The sequence below is a fragment of the Crocodylus porosus genome, unplaced genomic scaffold, assembly GCF_001723895.1.
Source record: "Crocodylus porosus isolate Cpor-Errol unplaced genomic scaffold, CroPor_comp1, whole genome shotgun sequence".
Classification (NCBI taxonomy): Eukaryota; Metazoa; Chordata; order Crocodylia; family Crocodylidae; genus Crocodylus; species Crocodylus porosus.
The window spans coordinates 14,155,810-14,174,631 of record NW_017728926.1 but is presented as its reverse complement, the minus strand read 5'-3'; the positions used below and the strand labels follow the sequence as shown (position 1 = coordinate 14,174,631).

The 18,822-nt window shown below is 47.8% G+C and overlaps 1 protein-coding gene across 1 annotated transcript in view; it reads right to left on the bottom strand.

Moving 5' to 3' along the window:
- The window catches only part of DHRS3 (dehydrogenase/reductase 3), a 34,347-nt gene extending 15,531 nt beyond the window's left edge, over positions 1 to 18,816 (bottom strand). Inside the window, exon 1 of the mRNA XM_019541545.1 lies at positions 18,767 to 18,816. The gene's annotated coding sequence lies outside the window, so the exon portion shown is untranslated. The remainder of the gene's footprint in view (positions 1 to 18,766) is intronic.
- Positions 18,817 to 18,822: the final 6 nt, after the last annotated feature.

Here is an 18,822-nt window from a genome sequence, read left to right as displayed (position 1 = left end):
CTAGCCTAGATGAACATAGCACTTAAAAATCAGAGTTCTGACTGAACCCTGTGACTGAAACCGAATTGAAAAATAGGCTTTCCCTGGGTGTGCAAGCTGTAAAAGCGGAGCTGAGAAAATACAAACTCCTGTATGTTTGTGGAAGGAGGCTGTGAAAAAGAAAGTCGCAACGCAACTGCAGCAACTTAAGAATTCTGCGTATCCGTTTGGGCTTGTTTTTTCTCCACTGTCTTCCCAGCTCTTCCTGACTGTTGGCCTGATTCTGTGAGGCGCAGAGTATTTTAAACTTCTGGCAAAGGCAGGAGGCAGGCTAGGCTAGCACCTTGGAGAATGACGTCAGGCTAAGGCGGCTAACTATCTCTCCCAGCTTCTGCTGAAATTATAGATGAGGAATGGGGAGCGCTTGGCACTTGACTAAGAAGTCTTCAGCACTTCTAAGAACCGGGCAATTTAAAGAAAATGGCAATGCTTACCTCACATCTAACTTACATTGACTGCAGCATTGAAATGAGGAAAAGAGTGCTAGCTTTTTTTTTTTAGAAGCTCCAACATTTTGTTTCTTTTAAATTAATCCAGCATTGATAGTTTGACAGTGCTCTATTTATTTCTTTGTGGTTGATATGGAGGTCTCAGATAGGAGTTTTATAAGAAAAATTACATACCAATTAGATGACATAATAAGAGGCCAGTTAAGTAACCCTTTGATGCAAGACTGGGTCTAAACTTTGGCAACAGATCTAAGATTGCTACTCTGTGAACTGGAGCTCAGATTTGCGCAGCATTGTTGCCATGAATTGCTGTATGTCATTGCGGCTCCAGTCGAGTCCAGGGGACTTTGCATCTTAGTATGTTGGCACAGTGAGAGAACCCAAAGGAAAGTGACAAAAACATTAGACAGATTAGAGGCTTTGACCTATGAGAAGAGGCAAAAAGAATTTATGCAGCTAGGAGGAAAGGCAAAGGAGAGGTATGGTAATGGGGTATAACTACTTGAGAGGGAAGGGCAAGAAAAAGTAGGGGGAAAATTATTTCAGGTCATTAAGGAGAGGAAAGCCTACGTAGGCCTGAATGGAAACCAAGATACAATATGATACAAAATCAAGATGGAAAATATGAGGAGGAACAACGTTTCGAACACTGCCATCACCTATGCGTTTAGTATCCTGGATGTGCATTCCAGTAGGGCCCACAACGTGCTAGAGACTGTTGGGATGTGTAGGAAAGTGCAGGCCTCGACTCAAAAAAGGTCTTTTCCCCCATGAAGCAGTATTAGGGTTAGACAGCAGTAATGGCAACAAAAATTGGACCAAATTGTGCCCTGATTTATACTTGGTGCAACCATATGTAGAAAAATTCTCACTTGCACTCACATGGATCTGGAATAATTCCCCCGACTATGACAGAGTCACTCTGAATTAATGCTTGTGTGGCTGCAAACAGAATATGCCCAAGCACATATACTGAGGTAAGTTGTAACACCTGCGATCTAGTAATCCTAACCCAGCTGGGAGCTCAATGTTTGAGAAGTGGGTAAAAATTCATACAACATTACAGCAGTCTATAATAATACATGCTGATAGAGCAGGGGTGGGCGAAATGCGGCCCAAGGGCCAGACGTGCCCTGCCAGGCCATTCTATCCGCCCCACGGGGCCCCTAAAAAATTTAGAAAATTAATATTTCTCTGCCCCTGGCTGCCTTGCATGCGCCACAGAGCTTGGTGCTTTTAAAAGTACCCGGTACCATGGTGCATGTATCTGTGTAAATGGCAAAATGCCAGTGCTGAGAACATGGCAGTGGCGTGCTTTCCAACTAAAACACATCAAAGGTGTTTTAGTTCAAAAGTGCTCTGCTCCCATTTTCTACATGCTGACGTGCACTATGCCATTTATACAAATGCATGCTCCGCAGCACCAGGCACATCAGCTCGCATGCTCCGCAGGCTCGATTAATTAAGCCTGCTCTGACATGCTGGATTTCCGGCATGTTGGAGCAGACAAAGGTACCTGTATAAATGCCCCATGTTTCTCTGACAGATTTTGCAAGTAACAGCACCAAAATCAGAAGCTGCATTTTCTTTTTCTTCCTTCTCTCCTTTAGTGTTTGTCTCATTGCGTCAAGGGAACAAGAACAGACTTCAAGAACCGTTCCAGAACATCACCTCCACTTCTCCCCCAAAGAGTTTTAAAACCACCTAAAATGAATGTGTCAAACAGGACTCTCTTCTAGAGCCAAGGGGAAAGGGAACATGAGCTATTGTGTAGAAAGAAGGCTTTCCTTAATACTTTACATTTCAAATGCTTTAGCTTTTTTCTTCTTCTTTGCCCTTCTTTAATAAAAGGTCTTTCTTTCAACAGTCGTTGTTGCTATTATGCAACAGAGCAGGCCAAGGTCTCCAAACCTTTAACTGTTTAATGTTGTGCAGTGACAGGCTCGTGTTGGCATCTTTGACTCTCTTCACCTCCTCATTTCATCCACATAAACATCATAGGGGAAGCGACAGAAGTCAGATATTATTGCATGGAGCTGGACTGCGCTCTTCCAGAGCAAAGCAGGTGGCGAAGAGGATAGGCACAGTCCAGGATGGTCTCCTGGTAGAGTTATTTTCTGATCATTTTGTCAGGGTGGTGATTTGTCTTTTCTCTGCTTTCAAGACACGATGAGAAAGCAAATGCAGTTAAGCGCCTGACTCCACATTAAGGCAACTAAATAAGTTATCTGATTTTCTGAACTGGTAAGTGCCAACAGGTCTTGATTTTTAATGGGAGACGCTCGGAGCTCAGCACCTTTGAAATTCAGAGCATTTATAATCAGGAGCTGAAATATGGGTCTGATAACTTTCCTACTTCTAAATCTGTAAATTAGGGGCATGAAATCCTAGTGTACCTTTTATTGTAACTGTGGGCGCATCTACATGTCGCCCTTTTTATTGTAACTGTGGGCACGTGTACATGGCACCCTATGGTGACGTAGTGCCGTGCTATGGCAACGTAGCAATCACATGTGTCTACACGTGATCGCCAGCTATGTCACCATAGCGGCGCGCTTCCCGGGTATAGCTTGCCGTTATGGCGACATAGTGGTGAAATCTCAGTGTGCACTGCTTGCACGGCACAGTAACCACCCGTGTTTTAGGACTTCCAAAACAAGTACTAAAGCACGGCGCTGCAGCAACATTGCCATACGGCAATGTGTAGATGCACCCTGTATCTACTCTAATCTGAACCACTGTAAGGGCCAAATGCTGAGCTATCATCAATAAATCATGAGCAAATCTATTGAACTCAGTGAAGCTACCGTGTGTATTTACAGTCCATACCAGGAGTGTCAGCCATGTTATGAATCTGAGTTCGAACAGCAACATGCAATACTATTTTTGCAATATTACATTACCACATCTAGGCATTTTCAAACTCTTGTGTTTTTTCTTTGAACTCCTAATGAGGAACAGAGACTTACAGACACTTCCTTACTGCGTCTCTGGTTCTGCAAAACTGATGGTTTTTAAATAAAAAAAAAATGCCAGTGGTGGTCAAGCCCATCAGTACAGCACTTCCTCTGTGCGAGTGGTAAACAAGTGTAATGATGTCAGTACGAGCTGGCTGACCTGCCGATGAACTCGGGGCTGTAAATGAAATGCAAGGTGCCAACTGGCTTTACACACACACACACATACACACACACACATACACTCATACTCATGTGCGGGAGCCACGTGTGGCGAGCCAGTAGGGGGCGCTCCTGCATCGAGCCACCCACCTCACTGTGCCCAAGCACCTTCCAGGCTTTGTGTGCCTCCCTAGGGGTACCTTGTGTCCAGCTGACCCCCGTCCTGGAGCACACTCCCTAGCCTGGGGGTAATGTAAGCTGCCACCACCCCGAGAAGGGACTGTCTCGGCCCTGTGTCCTCGGGGAAACACAGGCCTAATAGTCTAATGGGAACTGGACCCAGTACAGGCACTTGGGGCACTTCCCCAAATTGGGGGCCAAAAAGGAAAGTCTCCTTTAGTCCACAGACCTAAGGGGCCTCTTAGGCATAATGTAGACCCACCCCTCAATAAGTCTCCTACACCGGTCACAAAGGAGAACTTTACTGATTACAGGGGTAGGGTGAGACTAGGGTACAAGATGGAGCAATATCATAGAAATCCCATCGAGCAAAACAGTCTGGCTGAGGTAGCCTTTTGATCACACATCTGAGTCACTGCCAGCTAGATATCTAACCAGATCTCAAGTAGCTTACTCACAAGCATCATCCCGAGGCTGTTGGAGATTTCCTCTGGAGGCGGGCCATTCCTAGCTCATGAGCTATGGGGGAGAGAGCCAGTTTCAGATGGTAAAGCTCCTCTCTAAGTCTGAGTCCCCCGCATGGCTGCTGCCCCCTCCTCTTGGGCAGCCTTAACTTATATAGCCCCTGTGACCTTGTTCACCTGGTCCAATGGAGGCCAGCACCTGTTGGCTGTCGGCCAACCAATTTGAAATACATCACTAGTTTCTGGGCAGACTCTAGCCCACCAGGTAGATGCCCCTCACCCAGGTAGCTGATACCAGTCATGTAGGCAGAGGGAGCAGGTTTCCCCCCTCTCAGGAATGTATCCATCTCAGGTTACCTAAAGAGATAGGGTAAAGGTGTGTCTTCTTTGCTGGGCCCACCCTAATCAAATTTTCACAGAGCAGAGATTTTGGGGACAATCAGGTGGCTTCCTGCCACACTCTCCACCCCTTTAAAAGCTTGAACACCTAGCGTTACAGAGCCATGGGTACAAGCGTGCTTTGTTTGGAAGAGTCACCTTTCACACCTAAAGAGAAATTGCATGACACATAATACTGATCCTAACAATAACACACATAAAACATGATAGCACATTAGGAACTCCCCCCCAAGAGCTCTCTCAGGCAGGTCTGAGTCCATCCAACCCCCTACCTACAGTCCTTTCGTGACAGGGCATCTGCTGTCACATTCTGGCTTCCCTTGGTGTGTTGGACAGTGAAGTTGAACTCTTGAAGCTGCCAAGCCCATAGTTGCAGCTCGGCTTCGGTGTTTTGCACCGTCTGCAACCACTGCAGTGGGGCATGGTCCAATAAGATGGTGAACTGCTGCCCCCATAAACAGGGCCTCAGCTTGTTCAGTGCCCAGACGATTGCCAAACTCTCCTTCTTGATAGACGACAGGTTCCACTCCCGAGGGATTAACTTCTGGCTTAGGTACACCACGGGGGGCTGTGTCTCTTGGTGCTCTTGTAAGAGTACAGCTGCTAGTCCTGAGTTGGAGGCATCTGTGGCTACGTAGAAGGGTTTATCATGGAGCGGTGCCTTCAGGATCAGTTGTTTGACCAGGGCAGCCTTTAGGGTGTCAAATGCTTCTTGGCACCTGGGCTTCCAGACCACTGGATCAGGGCTGCCCTTCTTAGCTCATGTAGGGGAGCTGCTGTCGCTCCAAATCCTGGGACAAACTGTCTGTAATATCCAACCAGGCCAAGGAAGGCTCTGACTTGCTTCTTGGTTTGTGGAGGCGGCCAGTCTTTAATGGCCTTGATCTTGTCCCACGAGGGAGCGATATGACGTCCACCCACACGATGTCCCAAATATACCACTTCAGATAGTGCCCACTGGCACTTTTTGGCTTTCACTGTAAGACCAGCTTGCTTGATCTTGCTTAACACGGTGGCCAGATGAATCTGGTGCGATTCAAAGTCCTGACTGAAGATGGCGATGTCATCGATGCACGCCATGGCAAACTGCTCACATGCTTGTAGCAGGTTATTAATCAGTCTTGGAAAGGATGCCGGAGAGTTGCGCATACCGAAAGGTAAAACGGTAAACTCATATAGTCCCACAGGGGTGGTAAAGGCGGACTTGGCTATGGCATCTGGATCCAGTGCCATTTGCCAAAATCCTTTGGACAGATCGAGAGTAGAGATGACCTTGGCTGGGCCCAGGTGATCAAGGAAAGTGTCCATCCTGGGCATAGGGTATGCTTCAGGGGTGGTGATAGCGTTCAGCTTCCGGTAGTCCACACAGAACCGGATGGACCCGTCCTGCTTCTGGACGAGTACCACCGGGCTGGCCCAGGGGCTCCCTGAAGGCCGCATTACCTCTAATCCTTCCATCTCTGTGATCTCTTGCATTATTTCTTGCTTTACCTTCTCTTTAACTGGGTACAGTCTGGACTGTATAGGGCGATGGCTGCCCGTGTCTACGGCGTGCACCGCCAGGTTTTACCTGGTTTGTTGGAGAGCACTGTCCCAAAGTCTTTGAGTGCTGAGAGCAGCTTGTCCTTGTCCTGGGAGGGCAGGTGGTCCGGCAGGCACAGTTCCTCCATTCCTGCCTCCCCATCCCAGTCACCAGACATGACCGGCTCCTCTGGGTCCTCAGGCGATCCTTCTACTGAAGAAATCCAGAATACCGGATCACCTCTATCAAAGTACGGTTTAAGCATGTTCACATGAACTGTCTTAGGCTTTTTCCCACTCCTGGCCACTACATAGGTCACATCATCCAGCTTGTCCAGGATAACATGAGGACCTTCGCAAGCGGCTTGCAGCTTGTCTGTCTTTAGTGGCAGGAAAACCATAACGGTATCACCTCGTTCAAGGGTACATAAGCGAGCCTTTTCATCATACCAGGACCTTTGCTTCTCCTGGGCCTGTCCCAGGGACTCTTGTGCCACTTTCATCATGTCAGTCCATTTCTGACGAAAGTTCAGCACATGCTCCACCATGGAGGTCTTTGCAGAAGGGATTTTCCCTTCCCACTCCTCTCTCACCAGATCGAGAGGACCTCGAACTCACCTCCCAAACATCAACTCGAGTGGACTCCTGGGGCACCTCCCGGGAGGCAAAGAGCACATGCAGCAGTTTCTCATCCCAGTCATTGGGGTTAGAGTCCACGAAGGCCTTTAGCATCCCTTTCAAGGTCCCATTGAACCCCTCCACTAGCCCATTTGTCTGAGAGTGGTAGGCTGTGGTCTTGAGGTGTTTCACCCCACAGCACTCCCACAGGCACTTCATCACCTCCGCCAGGAAGTTTCCACCCTGGTCGGTCAGGATCTTGGAGGGAAATCCCAGCTGAAAGAAGATCTTGGTGAGGGCATCAGCAACCACCGGTGCCTCGGTGGAGGTCAAGGCAACTGCCTTTGCAAAATGTAGTCAGGATGTATTTCTTCCCTCTCCGGTTCTTATGCCTCAGGGGGTCCACAATGTCTATCCCCACTCTTTGGAAGGGTTGATCAATGGTAGGGAGGGGAGCCTTTCTCTTGTCCCCGCTTTTGCCCGTCTGCTCGCACGTCTCGCACAATCGGCAGTAGTCCGTCACATTCTGGGCAATTCTGGGCCAATAAAAGTTCGCCTGAAGCCGCCAGCGTGTCCGTTCCCTGCCCATGTGACCGGCACACGGTAAATCGTGAGCCATGGAGAGCAATTGTTGTCTGTATTTACGAGGTACTATGATCTGGCGATGGGGTTCCCAGGTCTCGGCATGGTTCTTTGGCACTCACATTCGATAGAGAAGTCCCTTATCCCAGACCACCTGCTCCCTCTTCTCTGGGGTGAACTCGGTCTCTTGCTCCTGAGCCGTCTGCCGGAGGTCCTCCAGGCTGGGGTCCGCCAGAACCTCCTGCTTGAACTCCCCTTGCCCGGCTAAGCCATCAGCAGAGAGTTCGGGGGCTCCTGCATGGAGCGCACCTTCACCCGCAGGGACTTCCCTGGACTCCCCCCTGAGAGGCTCGCCTCCCTCTGCCACTGATGGACTAGACGCCTCCCTGGGACTGTCACTTAACCCACCCTCAGGGTTGCTAGTTCCCTCAGGGACTGGTGTGTGATTGCCCTCCACGGGGGTCTCTCCCATCACAGCCAATGGTGTGGCTGTCTCTTGGGGAGTTTCTAACCCTCCCCCTCTAGCCTTTCTGCTCTGTTGACGAGTCACCGCATTAATACGGTAGGGCTCTAGCTCTAGGACCTGGTCCACCTCGCGTGCGTGGTCCAGAGACCAGGAGAACCCAAGAACGCCAGCAAAGCCCCTTGTTGCCACTCAGTCCTGCAGCTTTTAAAGAGCCAAACGTCCTTCCACTTCCATCAACTATACATTTAAACACAGGCATAATACACAGAGGAACCTCTTATGTGCCCGGCCTCAAGCCAGCAAGAGCAAACTTGCATCCTGCCAGTTTACACACAGGCGAGATGTCCTGCAACCCCAAATCAAGCGCTTCATGCAGGGATGCCGGGCCCCCGGTTACACAGAAATGTGGGAAATACTCCACCACCACTTCTGACAATCCTTTGTTGCAGGATTTTCCCCTGTTCTACTGAGGCAGAGAGGAGTACAAGTAGGTGGATCAGCTGGACTGTAATATGTGAAATAAAGTGAATTACTGAGTGTAAATTTGCTTTCTAGAAGAGGCCATTCCTTTAACTCTTCATACAGGAGCATGACATCTCCTTTTCAGGCAATAATGTGGAGTATCTGTTCTCTCTGTGGATTTTTTTGGGGGGAGGGGGGAGGAGGGAGGAAGGCAAGGAGCAGGGAAGCTTGTGAGCACATATTCAACCGAGCTCCAAGTTGCTAAAGCTGGATCTCCGTGTTTCCCGTTCCCTCTTCAAATCTGGAGTCAGCCAAATCATGCAGTGCCTACTCCAATCACAGGGGTGGGCGTCTCTGTTTACTATTCGCAGGGAGGTTAAAAATCCCAGATCCAAGAAAAGCGCTCATTTAATCTCCATGCTGGAAAGGTTTGATGATGTACTTTTTGTTAGTGTTTAGCTTTAGCACCGGACTTGTCTGTTCCTTGCAAGGGCAGGGAAAAATGAACCGTGCATCCTCTTTCCTTGCTGACTTTGTGATCTTTTCTTAAGCCTTGTGATAGCCGAGGCTTGCTTTCCAACCCCAGCTCCTGGAGTCCAGTGATTCCCTGATAATCTCGGGTTTCATTTAAAATACATGTTTCCTTTACACCCACAGTTGTGAAGAAAGGCTTGAAAGCATCTTTTGAGCATACCCTGAAGGCTGAGCAACCAGAAGGCATATTAAAAAGAAAAAAGAAGACAATTGTATTTATTTATTTCAGCGGTGACTTGTGAATTGTGGGTACTGATGAAGACTTCTAAAAATTAATGCAATTTTGATGGGCTTGAAAGTTGTTACATATCCGATAGTGGCATTCAATGCGCTACAGGAAATGAAAACAGGATTTTGGGCCGGTTAATAGCAAGTGGACTTGTAAAGAAACCCCAAACCTACCTCACCAATGCCAATGAGACTGGCATCGGCCTAGGGAACGAACATAAGAGGTGGTCTCACCTGGTCAGGGTTGAAACATGTCAGCCAGAAGTGACCCGTACCACCTTGGCCTACGCTGCATCCAGTCTGTGCTAAGCGGACTTCGATCTGCAAGGATCAACCCTTTTTTGAGCACTAAATTTATATCGGCATCTTTTCAGCGCGTAAAGCAATGAATGCACGTTTTGCCCTGGAGAGCTGCAGCCCGACTGACTTTAGCAGAGCTGTGCCGGTGCAACTGAAAAGGCTTCTTGTTCTTGCCAAGTGCGGTTCGGAGGCGTTTGCTCAGGCCAGGTTAAAACCCACGAAGCCCCCCGTTAATTCCACAAAGCGAGCGCCGTTGCAGTGTTGTCACTGCACCGTACTTAAGAAGGTAGCAAGGCTAGGGTGGCTGCTGGCAAGATGCTTAGTTAATTATGTATAATTTATGGCTAACCTAAAAGGATGAGGCATTTACATTTGTTTTAAACTCTGCCAATGTACCCATCTATTCTCAAGTGTATTAATTAGAATCAATTTAATCCTTACCAGGACAGAGGTCAAACTGTATGGATTTGACCTTTTTCTGCTGGCGTCAGTGTTATCAGCCAATTGATCTGGCACTGCCTGGGTCTGACTTGTGCAAATCTCCAATGTGTTGATATGATGCTTTGAAGAGAAGAGCCTGCGGCAGACTCAGAGCACCCAACTGATCACTTCTGCTTTATATTCCTGATCATAAGCCCTGAGATTTGAAGCCTTATGGAGAACAAGTCCATTGTTTGTTCTCTCTCGGTGGCTAGCTCTGAGCGGCTGTAGATCCTTGAGGACTTGCTCCCCCACCTACCCGGAGTCCTTCCTAAATATTTCCTCCAAACTTACAAGTGTCACATTTGTATATTTAATGCGGTCTAGAAGCAGAAGCAAAAAAAAAAAATTACTTTAAAAGCAAGTTGATACCGGCCACCTGGCTCTAGAACCGGGAGAGGGATTGGCTTTCTGAAGGAAATCACCCCTCAGTGTTGCAAACTATTGTCTTGAGAAGACATAGGAGTTTTATTCGGATTGTAGACAGGTCAAGAGGAATAAAAACTTACTGTTTTCTTTCTCTTCTTCTTCGAGCCCCTCCCCTGGAACTGACTCTCGTGCCTCAGTTTCTCCATTTGCAACACTTTCCTGTCTTACCAGGGGGATATTATAGGCTAAATCCCTCAGTCCTAACAAGTAAAACCAACTTTAGATGCTGGTGTACTGGCTTATGTGTTCCCTCTTTGCAGGGGGCTGATGGACTCAGAACTTAGCTCCTCCGAATACATCCACAGACTCTTCTTTCCTCCTCCTCTTCCTCACCCTCCTTTTTAGGACTGCAACCAATGTGACTTGTAACATTGTGGGGATGGAAGAAGAGGGAGGAAGAGGGGAAATGTAAGGTCTGTGATAGATCAAATGGTGCCTCTGGACAAGACTTGTTGGAGCTAAATAATTTAATCTCATGGTTCCTTTGTCTCCCCCAGCCTAGCTGTTGTTAATCTGCCGATTTTATGTAGGTATCAAAGCAAAAGTGTGACTTTGTTGAGGTCTATGAACCTCAGAGCAAGGAAATGGTTAAATGATGCTTTGGGAAAAGCTGGGACCTTGTGGCAATCACATGCTCCAGGAAAACCAGTCAGGAGGCAGGACCTAGCCTACAACAGGATAAAAACGGAGGCCTGGGTAATATGACCCTGGTTTTGAAACCAAGAAGGAGCTTTGGTGCTCAGAAAAAATTGCTGGGCACCCTAGCAGCTATTGAGAGATTAGCTTGACTCTGTGTAGGACAAAGCAACCCCTGGATTATAAGAGTTGCAGGGGAAAAGCAGTTTTGGGGAAGGGAGCACTAGCAAGAGCTTGAGTGAGCTGAAAAGCTTAGCTCGGGGTGCTGGGATAGACCAAAGCCAGTAGACAAGGCTGGTATGGGTCCCCTCTCCCCTAAATCCCTTGTGCCCCATGCTGGTGGAGGGGATTTATAATGCTTGCCTGTTCAGAAGTAAATGTGCCTATGATCTTAGGGATAAGGGCCTTTATGCTCTCCCCAGCCTAGCAGGATGACAAATATACTCTAAATGCACACTTAAGGGCCTGAAAAACAGACCAAGAGATCACATTTACCCGAAGAACCAGGTCTGAAAAAAGACCATGCACTTAGGAAACTTCAAGCAAGCTGTGCTCATTAAATGCAGAGTAACCCATTTCAGCTGCCGTCAGTGCTGTGCTATTAGCAGCTCTGGAACTAAATAGGCTTCTCTCGCCTTCAAGGGTTTTAATGGCAGCCTTTTGACACCTGTTTCCCCCTTCACCCTTCCTGGTGCCAATTATACTGCAGCAAAGTGGAGCACAGTTACATTACAAAGCAGCCAGTGGGTCCACAAGATGCCATGCAGATAATGGATGCATTATAAAAGGGGTAAAAGGAAAGGAAACTGTGATGGGCATCATGATATGCAGCTGAGCTAATTATGCACTTATCTGGCATGCAAACAAGCGGAGTATTGGACTGAGAGTGTCTGTCCTTTACCAGCGCCGCAGGAGGGAATCCTACGGGTGTCTTGAAAGGGATTTTAAGGAGCAGAGCGGTGGAGCAGATGAGTTCAGAAAGGGAGTTTCCTCAGGTAGGGGTGGGGGAAGAAGAAAGTGTGGAGGTGCCTGTGCAAGAAGTGGGTTAATATGTGGTCAAAGATGGCATCGCTTCCAGAGGAGAAAGGACGACCTGATGATGAGGGAACAGAGGAGCAGGGAAGGGTGGAGCTGTCGGTCCGTGAAGGTGTGTAGAAGAAGCTTGAACTTGGCACTGCTTCTAGGTCAGAAGACTGCACACCTGCCTTGCACACCTAAGCTTGTCTTCTAGCCAGTCCATTCCCCCTCCTCCTCCTCCTCCTCCCTTCCTTCCCTACAGCACTGAAAGTGCTGTTTGGGTTCAGGACAAAGTGGTCCAGACACCTTCTGCTCACCAGAAACCCAGGGAGAAAAGGAGGCTGGGGAAGGAAGCCTGTCTGAACTTTTATCCCTTCTGGACCTTCCAGTTGCAATGCTGAGCAATGCAGGCAGGGCTTAAGGTCGCTCTTAAAGCAAATTGCTGTGCCAGACTAATTAGGCATTAGCTCAACAGCTTGTTTATGATGCAGTAAAAGCCGTGTATATATTTTAGTGCTTTATGAAAACAGTTTGGCAAGTCTGAGTCAACTTTTCCTTAGACTATGCCAGACTCCAGACCTGAGCACAATGGACACAGGTGGGGAGCATGTTTACGTGTCTTTGGAAGGTGGCAGAAACACACAGCTCAACCAGAGACAGATGGGCCCATTAAAAAAAGCACAGTCCAAAGCTAAGATCAAACCAATCTTCATTTTTCAGCTGTGAAAAAAAGTTCAAGCTCCCCCAGCTCTCTTCCAAGATGAGGATGACTTTCCTCACCTAGCAATCTTAGTAGGTCTGTCCACCCCCCTGCTTTTCTTTGCATCTTTTCCTTCATTTCCCCCTTTCTGTGAGCTCCTTACTTTTGTTTAGAGGGGCCCTTTGGGGCCGGGGCCTGTCCCCGCCCTAAATAATAATCTCTTAGTCACTGCTGAGATTGACTCCTGTCTCGTTAGCCCGTGGTGCCAGCCTCCAACACCCACATCTGCTTGTTTGAAAATTCAGCCTCCATGCTGCCCCTCACACTTGGGTGGATCTCCCTGTACACATCCCCAAAGCCAACTGGCCTGACACCCGACACTTTTCCGGCTACACTTGCCAGCCAGAAACTCTGCCGTTCAGCATTTATTCAAGCTGCTGGCCTTGGCACTAGTCCAGGTCAGAAAGCTAGACACCATCCAAGGTTGGGACCTGAAGCAGGTGTTCTTCTGCCCATCTCTAAATTCATGGATCAAGGGGAAAGGTAGCCGCCAACAGGTAGTAGATGAACAAAGCTGCTGTGATTATACAACTTTCATAGGGAAGAAACCTTTCTGAAGACTGTAGGGAGCCCCTCTATTAAGAAGCTGTAAGTTGGCCAAGACAGTAAGGAACATCAAAAGCAAATGTCTGAAGGTGGAAATAGCGGACAAACGTTCACGCACAACCCACAAGTGCAGGATCTGGTCAAGAGTTACGCAATGCTCAGAACCTGCAACAATGAGCTTGTGGGAAAAGAAAACCGATCGCATTAATTAAATTTAACAACCATTCTCCATGCAATAGGTTGCTTGACAAGAAGTGAAAAAGATTTTTCAAAAGCCAGACTATTTTTCAGCAGCCCTAAGGGTACTGACGGCTGTAAAAGTGTTACAGGAACAAGTTTGCAATGTTTAAGCATAATGGACAAAAGGGGAGGGGGGAATATAAAGACCAGAAGCAAGTGTAACTTCCAGCCTATGAAAAACCTGCTGAGCCGAAGATATGATATGACTTTATCTGCTTATTGCTTTTGTCCTGTTTTAGATAGAATACAAAGCAGATTTGGGATGAGTGCAGTTCTGGGAAGTCCCGACTTAACCTAAAATGTAAATGGCAGTGCTTTCATCCCGGAGTAGATACTGTACAGCGCTTCCCCGGCACTACCTTCGGCTCGGTCGCCCCTAACAGTAACCCAGCCAAGAAAAAAAAATCCATCTTGGTTTATTCAAACCTTATTCTTGCATCTCAAGCACTCAGTGAGAGTTATAAATTGAGTGGCTTATGTCTGCTCACCAACTGATCTCAAATGAGCCATCTAATAACTAATTCTTAGTTGCTACTAACCTGGGCTGGATTCAATACTTAAAGATATGTTTGGATATTTTGGCCAGCCTCGGGGAAAATCCCTGAACACATCCAGTTCCTATGCTTTATTCACTTCTGTGGTCGCAAAAAAGGGCAGCTTCATGGAACGCAAAGTAACAACTGAATGACGGACAAACGTCGTGTTACCTGGGTATTCACAGTCTGTTAAATCAATTCCTTTTATCCCAAGCTTCTCCCCAAACTGCCACACGTTTACTTTTTTTTGACATGGGTCAGATATGTAATTTCAGCCGGGCTGGTTTCTAGTTTGAGTAACTCCACCCTTATATATGGACTCTGACCAGCTGCCCTAGCGTCCTCCTATGTTTTCTGCAGAGCAATCAAAGCAATCAGTGCAAAGTACTTATTTATTGAGGGCGGTTGTCTTGATGAGCTCAAAACACATATGCTGGGTATTCTTTCAAAAATATCTACCGACAAAGCTGACTGAATGCTTGGTTGCACAATACTCTTTCCAGGTACAGATGCAGCGCGCACACGTGGATCGAAATGATCATTTTTATTGTATAAACAACGCTCTTACAGAGTTTTGGACTTGACAGTGTCAGATGGCAGGACTTACAACAAACACACCCAAGAGGGTGAATTATGGTTCAAGGAGGATCAACTCCTCCCTCTTTTTGATAAGAAAACCAACTCTGTTCCTCGTGCTAGAAAGATCTGTCTCTCTCATCTGTGCAAATTATAGGCACTTTTATAAACCACATTTAACACACATTTAAATTGTTAGTATTTGCCCAGTATTGCAGTAGTCTCAGAGATCCTGCTGATGACTATGGTCTGGCTGTGCACAATCACCCGGGTAGGCATGCAGAAGAGATTAAAATATGGTTTGAAACAAGAAGCAACAATGCCTAGATTATTTTGGGAACTCAAGATCAGCCTTCCCAATACAATTAGACATGAAACGGGGTGGGGGGGAGGGTCCCTCCATAGCTTAAAGTTCTCATCTCTGTCCTCCTGGGCTATTGGTCGTCTTTTGAGCAAGGTTACCGCCCATGAAGCTTGTCTGTTCCTGTGACAGATTAAAATGCTTTGATTAAGCATCTGATGGCAGGCTCTTTATTCTGAGAGAGAGCTCTGATACAACCTGCGTAGCCTCCAGAAGCACAGTCAAAATATTGAGATGGGGCAAGATATCTGCACTTCCATCACAAGCAGTGGAAATTACGCGCCTAAAAACCATCAACTTGCTGTGCCCCTCCAGCAAGGACACATTAGTAGTAGTTCCAGTATTAGACTTGGCATTTTGACAATACTTCAGTGCCGCTTCTTAGGCCGGACAAGGTGTTCGAAGGATGAAATAAAAGCCTGTCCTATAGTCAGGCTCCATTTTTACAGGAAAACTTTGCAAGTTATCTTCTGAGATTTCCTCCCCTCCCCCCGCTGTCCAGTGGTAATCACCCTCGCATGTGCACGCGTGTGTGGCATTTCACAGCTGCCCACCATGCTGTCATTAAGGTTAATAGCATTTTGCAGACTTAAATGTTATAACGGTCTAGATCCATGTACTGGTGCAGTGAGGTCATGGCTGTAAAAAACATGTACCACGTGAGATGGGGAGTTTCTGGTGTCTTCCTTGGATTCATGCCATCAAGCAAGGTTTTTTCCCTCCTTCCCTGATAGCCATCCCCTATTGGTTCATTGTACAGCAAGTACAGTTGCTAAAAGAAGCAAAGAGCACACCGCTAGAGGACAAGATAAGGGCAGGCCTACCTAGAAAGTTTTTAAAAACTAAGCTATACATACTACTAAGAAAAAAGCCCCAACCCTCAGAACAGAAAGAACTGACAGAACAGCAGCAAAGGAAAATTGCAATAATTCAGGCCCTTTGGGGGAATGCTCCTGATCTTATCTGAGCTCAGCCTTTGTGCTAATCAAGGCAGCGCTCAGTGAAAATCGACTGTTTGAGGAGCCGCCACTCCATCCCCAAAATCAGGATGCAGGAAGGGCATGTGGCTGGAGGCCGCCTCTCGGTTGTAACGGTATCTCGTTGTGTTGTTGCTAGCTTTAATTGTGTTTTTGGCAGTGACAAACATTCCAGGATGCATCAGGTCAGAATAACTCCTCGTTTGTTTAGTCACGGCTGGGTTTCAATAAATAAACCACCAACAGCGCAACTTAAAATTAGAAATGGAGAAGGCAGGCATCAAGAAAAATGCCTGAAATGAAAGGATGAATCCACAACAGAGCAACACCGGGTGCAATTGTCCAGGCTCCATTGTTGGAGATGATCAAAACCAGGTTGGCCAGATTTATGGTCAGGCTTGTCCACTGCATACTGATGCAGGAGGCTGAAGCAAAGGAACTATGCAATACCGGCTAACAGTAACCATCAATGAATGATTCGACTCGGCCGTCTAGCTCTCGTGTCCCTGCCGACTCCCCTGCCTCTGTCCTTTGACCAACACGGCTACCACTACATCCCCTATAACTGCATGAGTTCGCTCTCTTGTGTGGGGCGTTATGTCCAGGAAGCTTGAAGTTCCCAATCGTACATCAATAACACTTCCAGTTCAAGGCCCGGCTGGGAAACGGCGCAATGATAAATTAGAACTGTATTTTTACAGGCTAGGCATGCAAATGCTCAACTCCATAAACCATAAACCGAAGTCAAGATCAAACTCTGAGGCTTTTTTTCCCCACGTTCTCTGTGGCTCAGGACTGAAAGCTGCACGTGTCGCAATACAGCCAACGGCCCGGTTTGACATGAGCCTGCAAACTCCGTTTTGCTCTCTAGCTCAGATGAACCTAATTAAACAGTCAATAGCATACCCAATCTTCTGAGTTTTCCAGGCAACCAATTAGCAACTGAAGACAAAAGAAAAACCTGCTCTCAGGAGACCTGACCAGTAGTCAAGATAAACCCCAAATATAAATAAACTGACCTTTGCAATCAACTGGTCTGAAATTGGACACGTCATGCGAAAAGCAGCATTAGTGCCTCAAATATGTTTCAGTCCTAATTCCCTGACTAATGACCCAAATATCTTACTACCTGAAAGTCATGGAGTCTCAGCCCAAAATCTAGTAGACAGGTGTAAACCTTGGCTGCAACTGGCACTGATTCGTCCCCTTGTTGGCAACGTCAAAAGAGAAGCCAACAAATGAATGAATGAGGAAACCGAAGTCGAGTTAAAGAAAATTGTCTGAGACATGAACTGTGCCATCCAGTTTGAAGTACATTGGCTGGACAGTGGAAGTAAGGAGGGGAAGAGGCGGGTTTTCGCAATGCCTGTGCTGCTTCTGTCCTGTTGATGAGATGTCACGTGCCAGCACCATCAAGCCAGCGCTTTTCACAGGTGCCACTGGGATGCACGCATGCTGTAAATCCGTCTGGCACCACCTGCAAGCAGGCCAACTGGAAACGTCACATTTTAGCATTAAAGATGCTTTGGTGCCACCAATTTTTTTTTTTTTAAAACCGCATCTCGGGGAGACGCAGCTCTTGCGGTATTCCCTTGTCCCAGCACACACGATCTGTTTAGAAGTGCCTCGTGTAGGCTGAACAAACCTGTCCCTGCCAAAAGCTGGATCTAAAATGAAAGCCAATCCCAGTTTAATTGTTGTGTGCAACTTATACACTAGCTGTATCAACTACCCTGTCTGTGAGAAGATACTAATCTCAAATAGATGGTGTATATCGCCGCCTACCTCTATAACTCTGCCACTATGCCTGTGTGCACAGGCGCAGTGTTGGATCTGTCCAGATACACCGGGCATCCACAACTCGAACCTGACTCTTCATGTCATGGTTTCTGCTCCCCTTCGTGCACCGTTTGTGACCTCTGAATTTCCCACCGTGGGTGAAGGGTCTTTTGGTTTTTTTTTTAATAGGGCTCTCATGGATATACTGTATCACCCATCTGAATCGCCCCGGAAAGATTAATTATAACAGATCATTTCAGGCACACAACTATCCGAAGTAATCAACTGCAATGGGAGAGGGAAGAGCCCCCCCAAAATAGAATATTTAACTCTTCTGTGTCTGCTGTCTGGTTTGCCTTCACAACGTGCATTTTTTTTTAAGACCCCTCAAGTTTTTTCCCCCGTTATCTGCAAGCAAAGCATAAAAGTAGAGAACGCTGCTACGTCACCAGGGGGTTTGCATCCTTTATAAGGGCACCACATTGCATGGAAAAGAGGCTTTGATATCACATTCACCCAAAGGCAGCGGGAGACGGGACGGCTGGGCGCCCAAAAGCCTGGCGAGAAGAAGTTTCCCAACGATCTGCACTGGTCTAATAAAAGATCTTGCATTCACCCAAAGGACCTCGTCTGCCTGTGCTCTCTTGAAACCGCTTTCAGTCTCGAGGGAGCAACGCAGCTGGCTTCAGCGCCAGCTTGGACAACGCGGAGGGGCCATGCCGAGTCCGCCCTCTCCCCGCGACCAAGCTGGCTGCAGATGGCCCCCTCCACGCCTCCCCCAGAGCCCGCCGAAGGCACTGGGATCCCCAAAGCTTGCAGACAAGGACGGTTTTCTTGCCAGCCGCCCTGACAGAAGGGACCGTTTCGGAGCCAAGGGGGCTAGTGGGCTTTGCAGGCCAATAAAGGCCACCGTGGGGGAGAGCGCCCGCTCATGTGCCACCCTGTAAGCGCCCGCGGGACCAGCTTTCCAGCAGCCCAGACGCCTCTCCCACACTCCCACCCTCCAGGCTGCCTGGGGGCGCGCCCCCCGTGCCCACCCCCGCCCCTGTGCGATGCCCGGCCCCTCACCTTTCTGGCTCCTCGCTTGGCAAACTCCGCGGCCAGGTGGCGGCCGATGCCCCGGC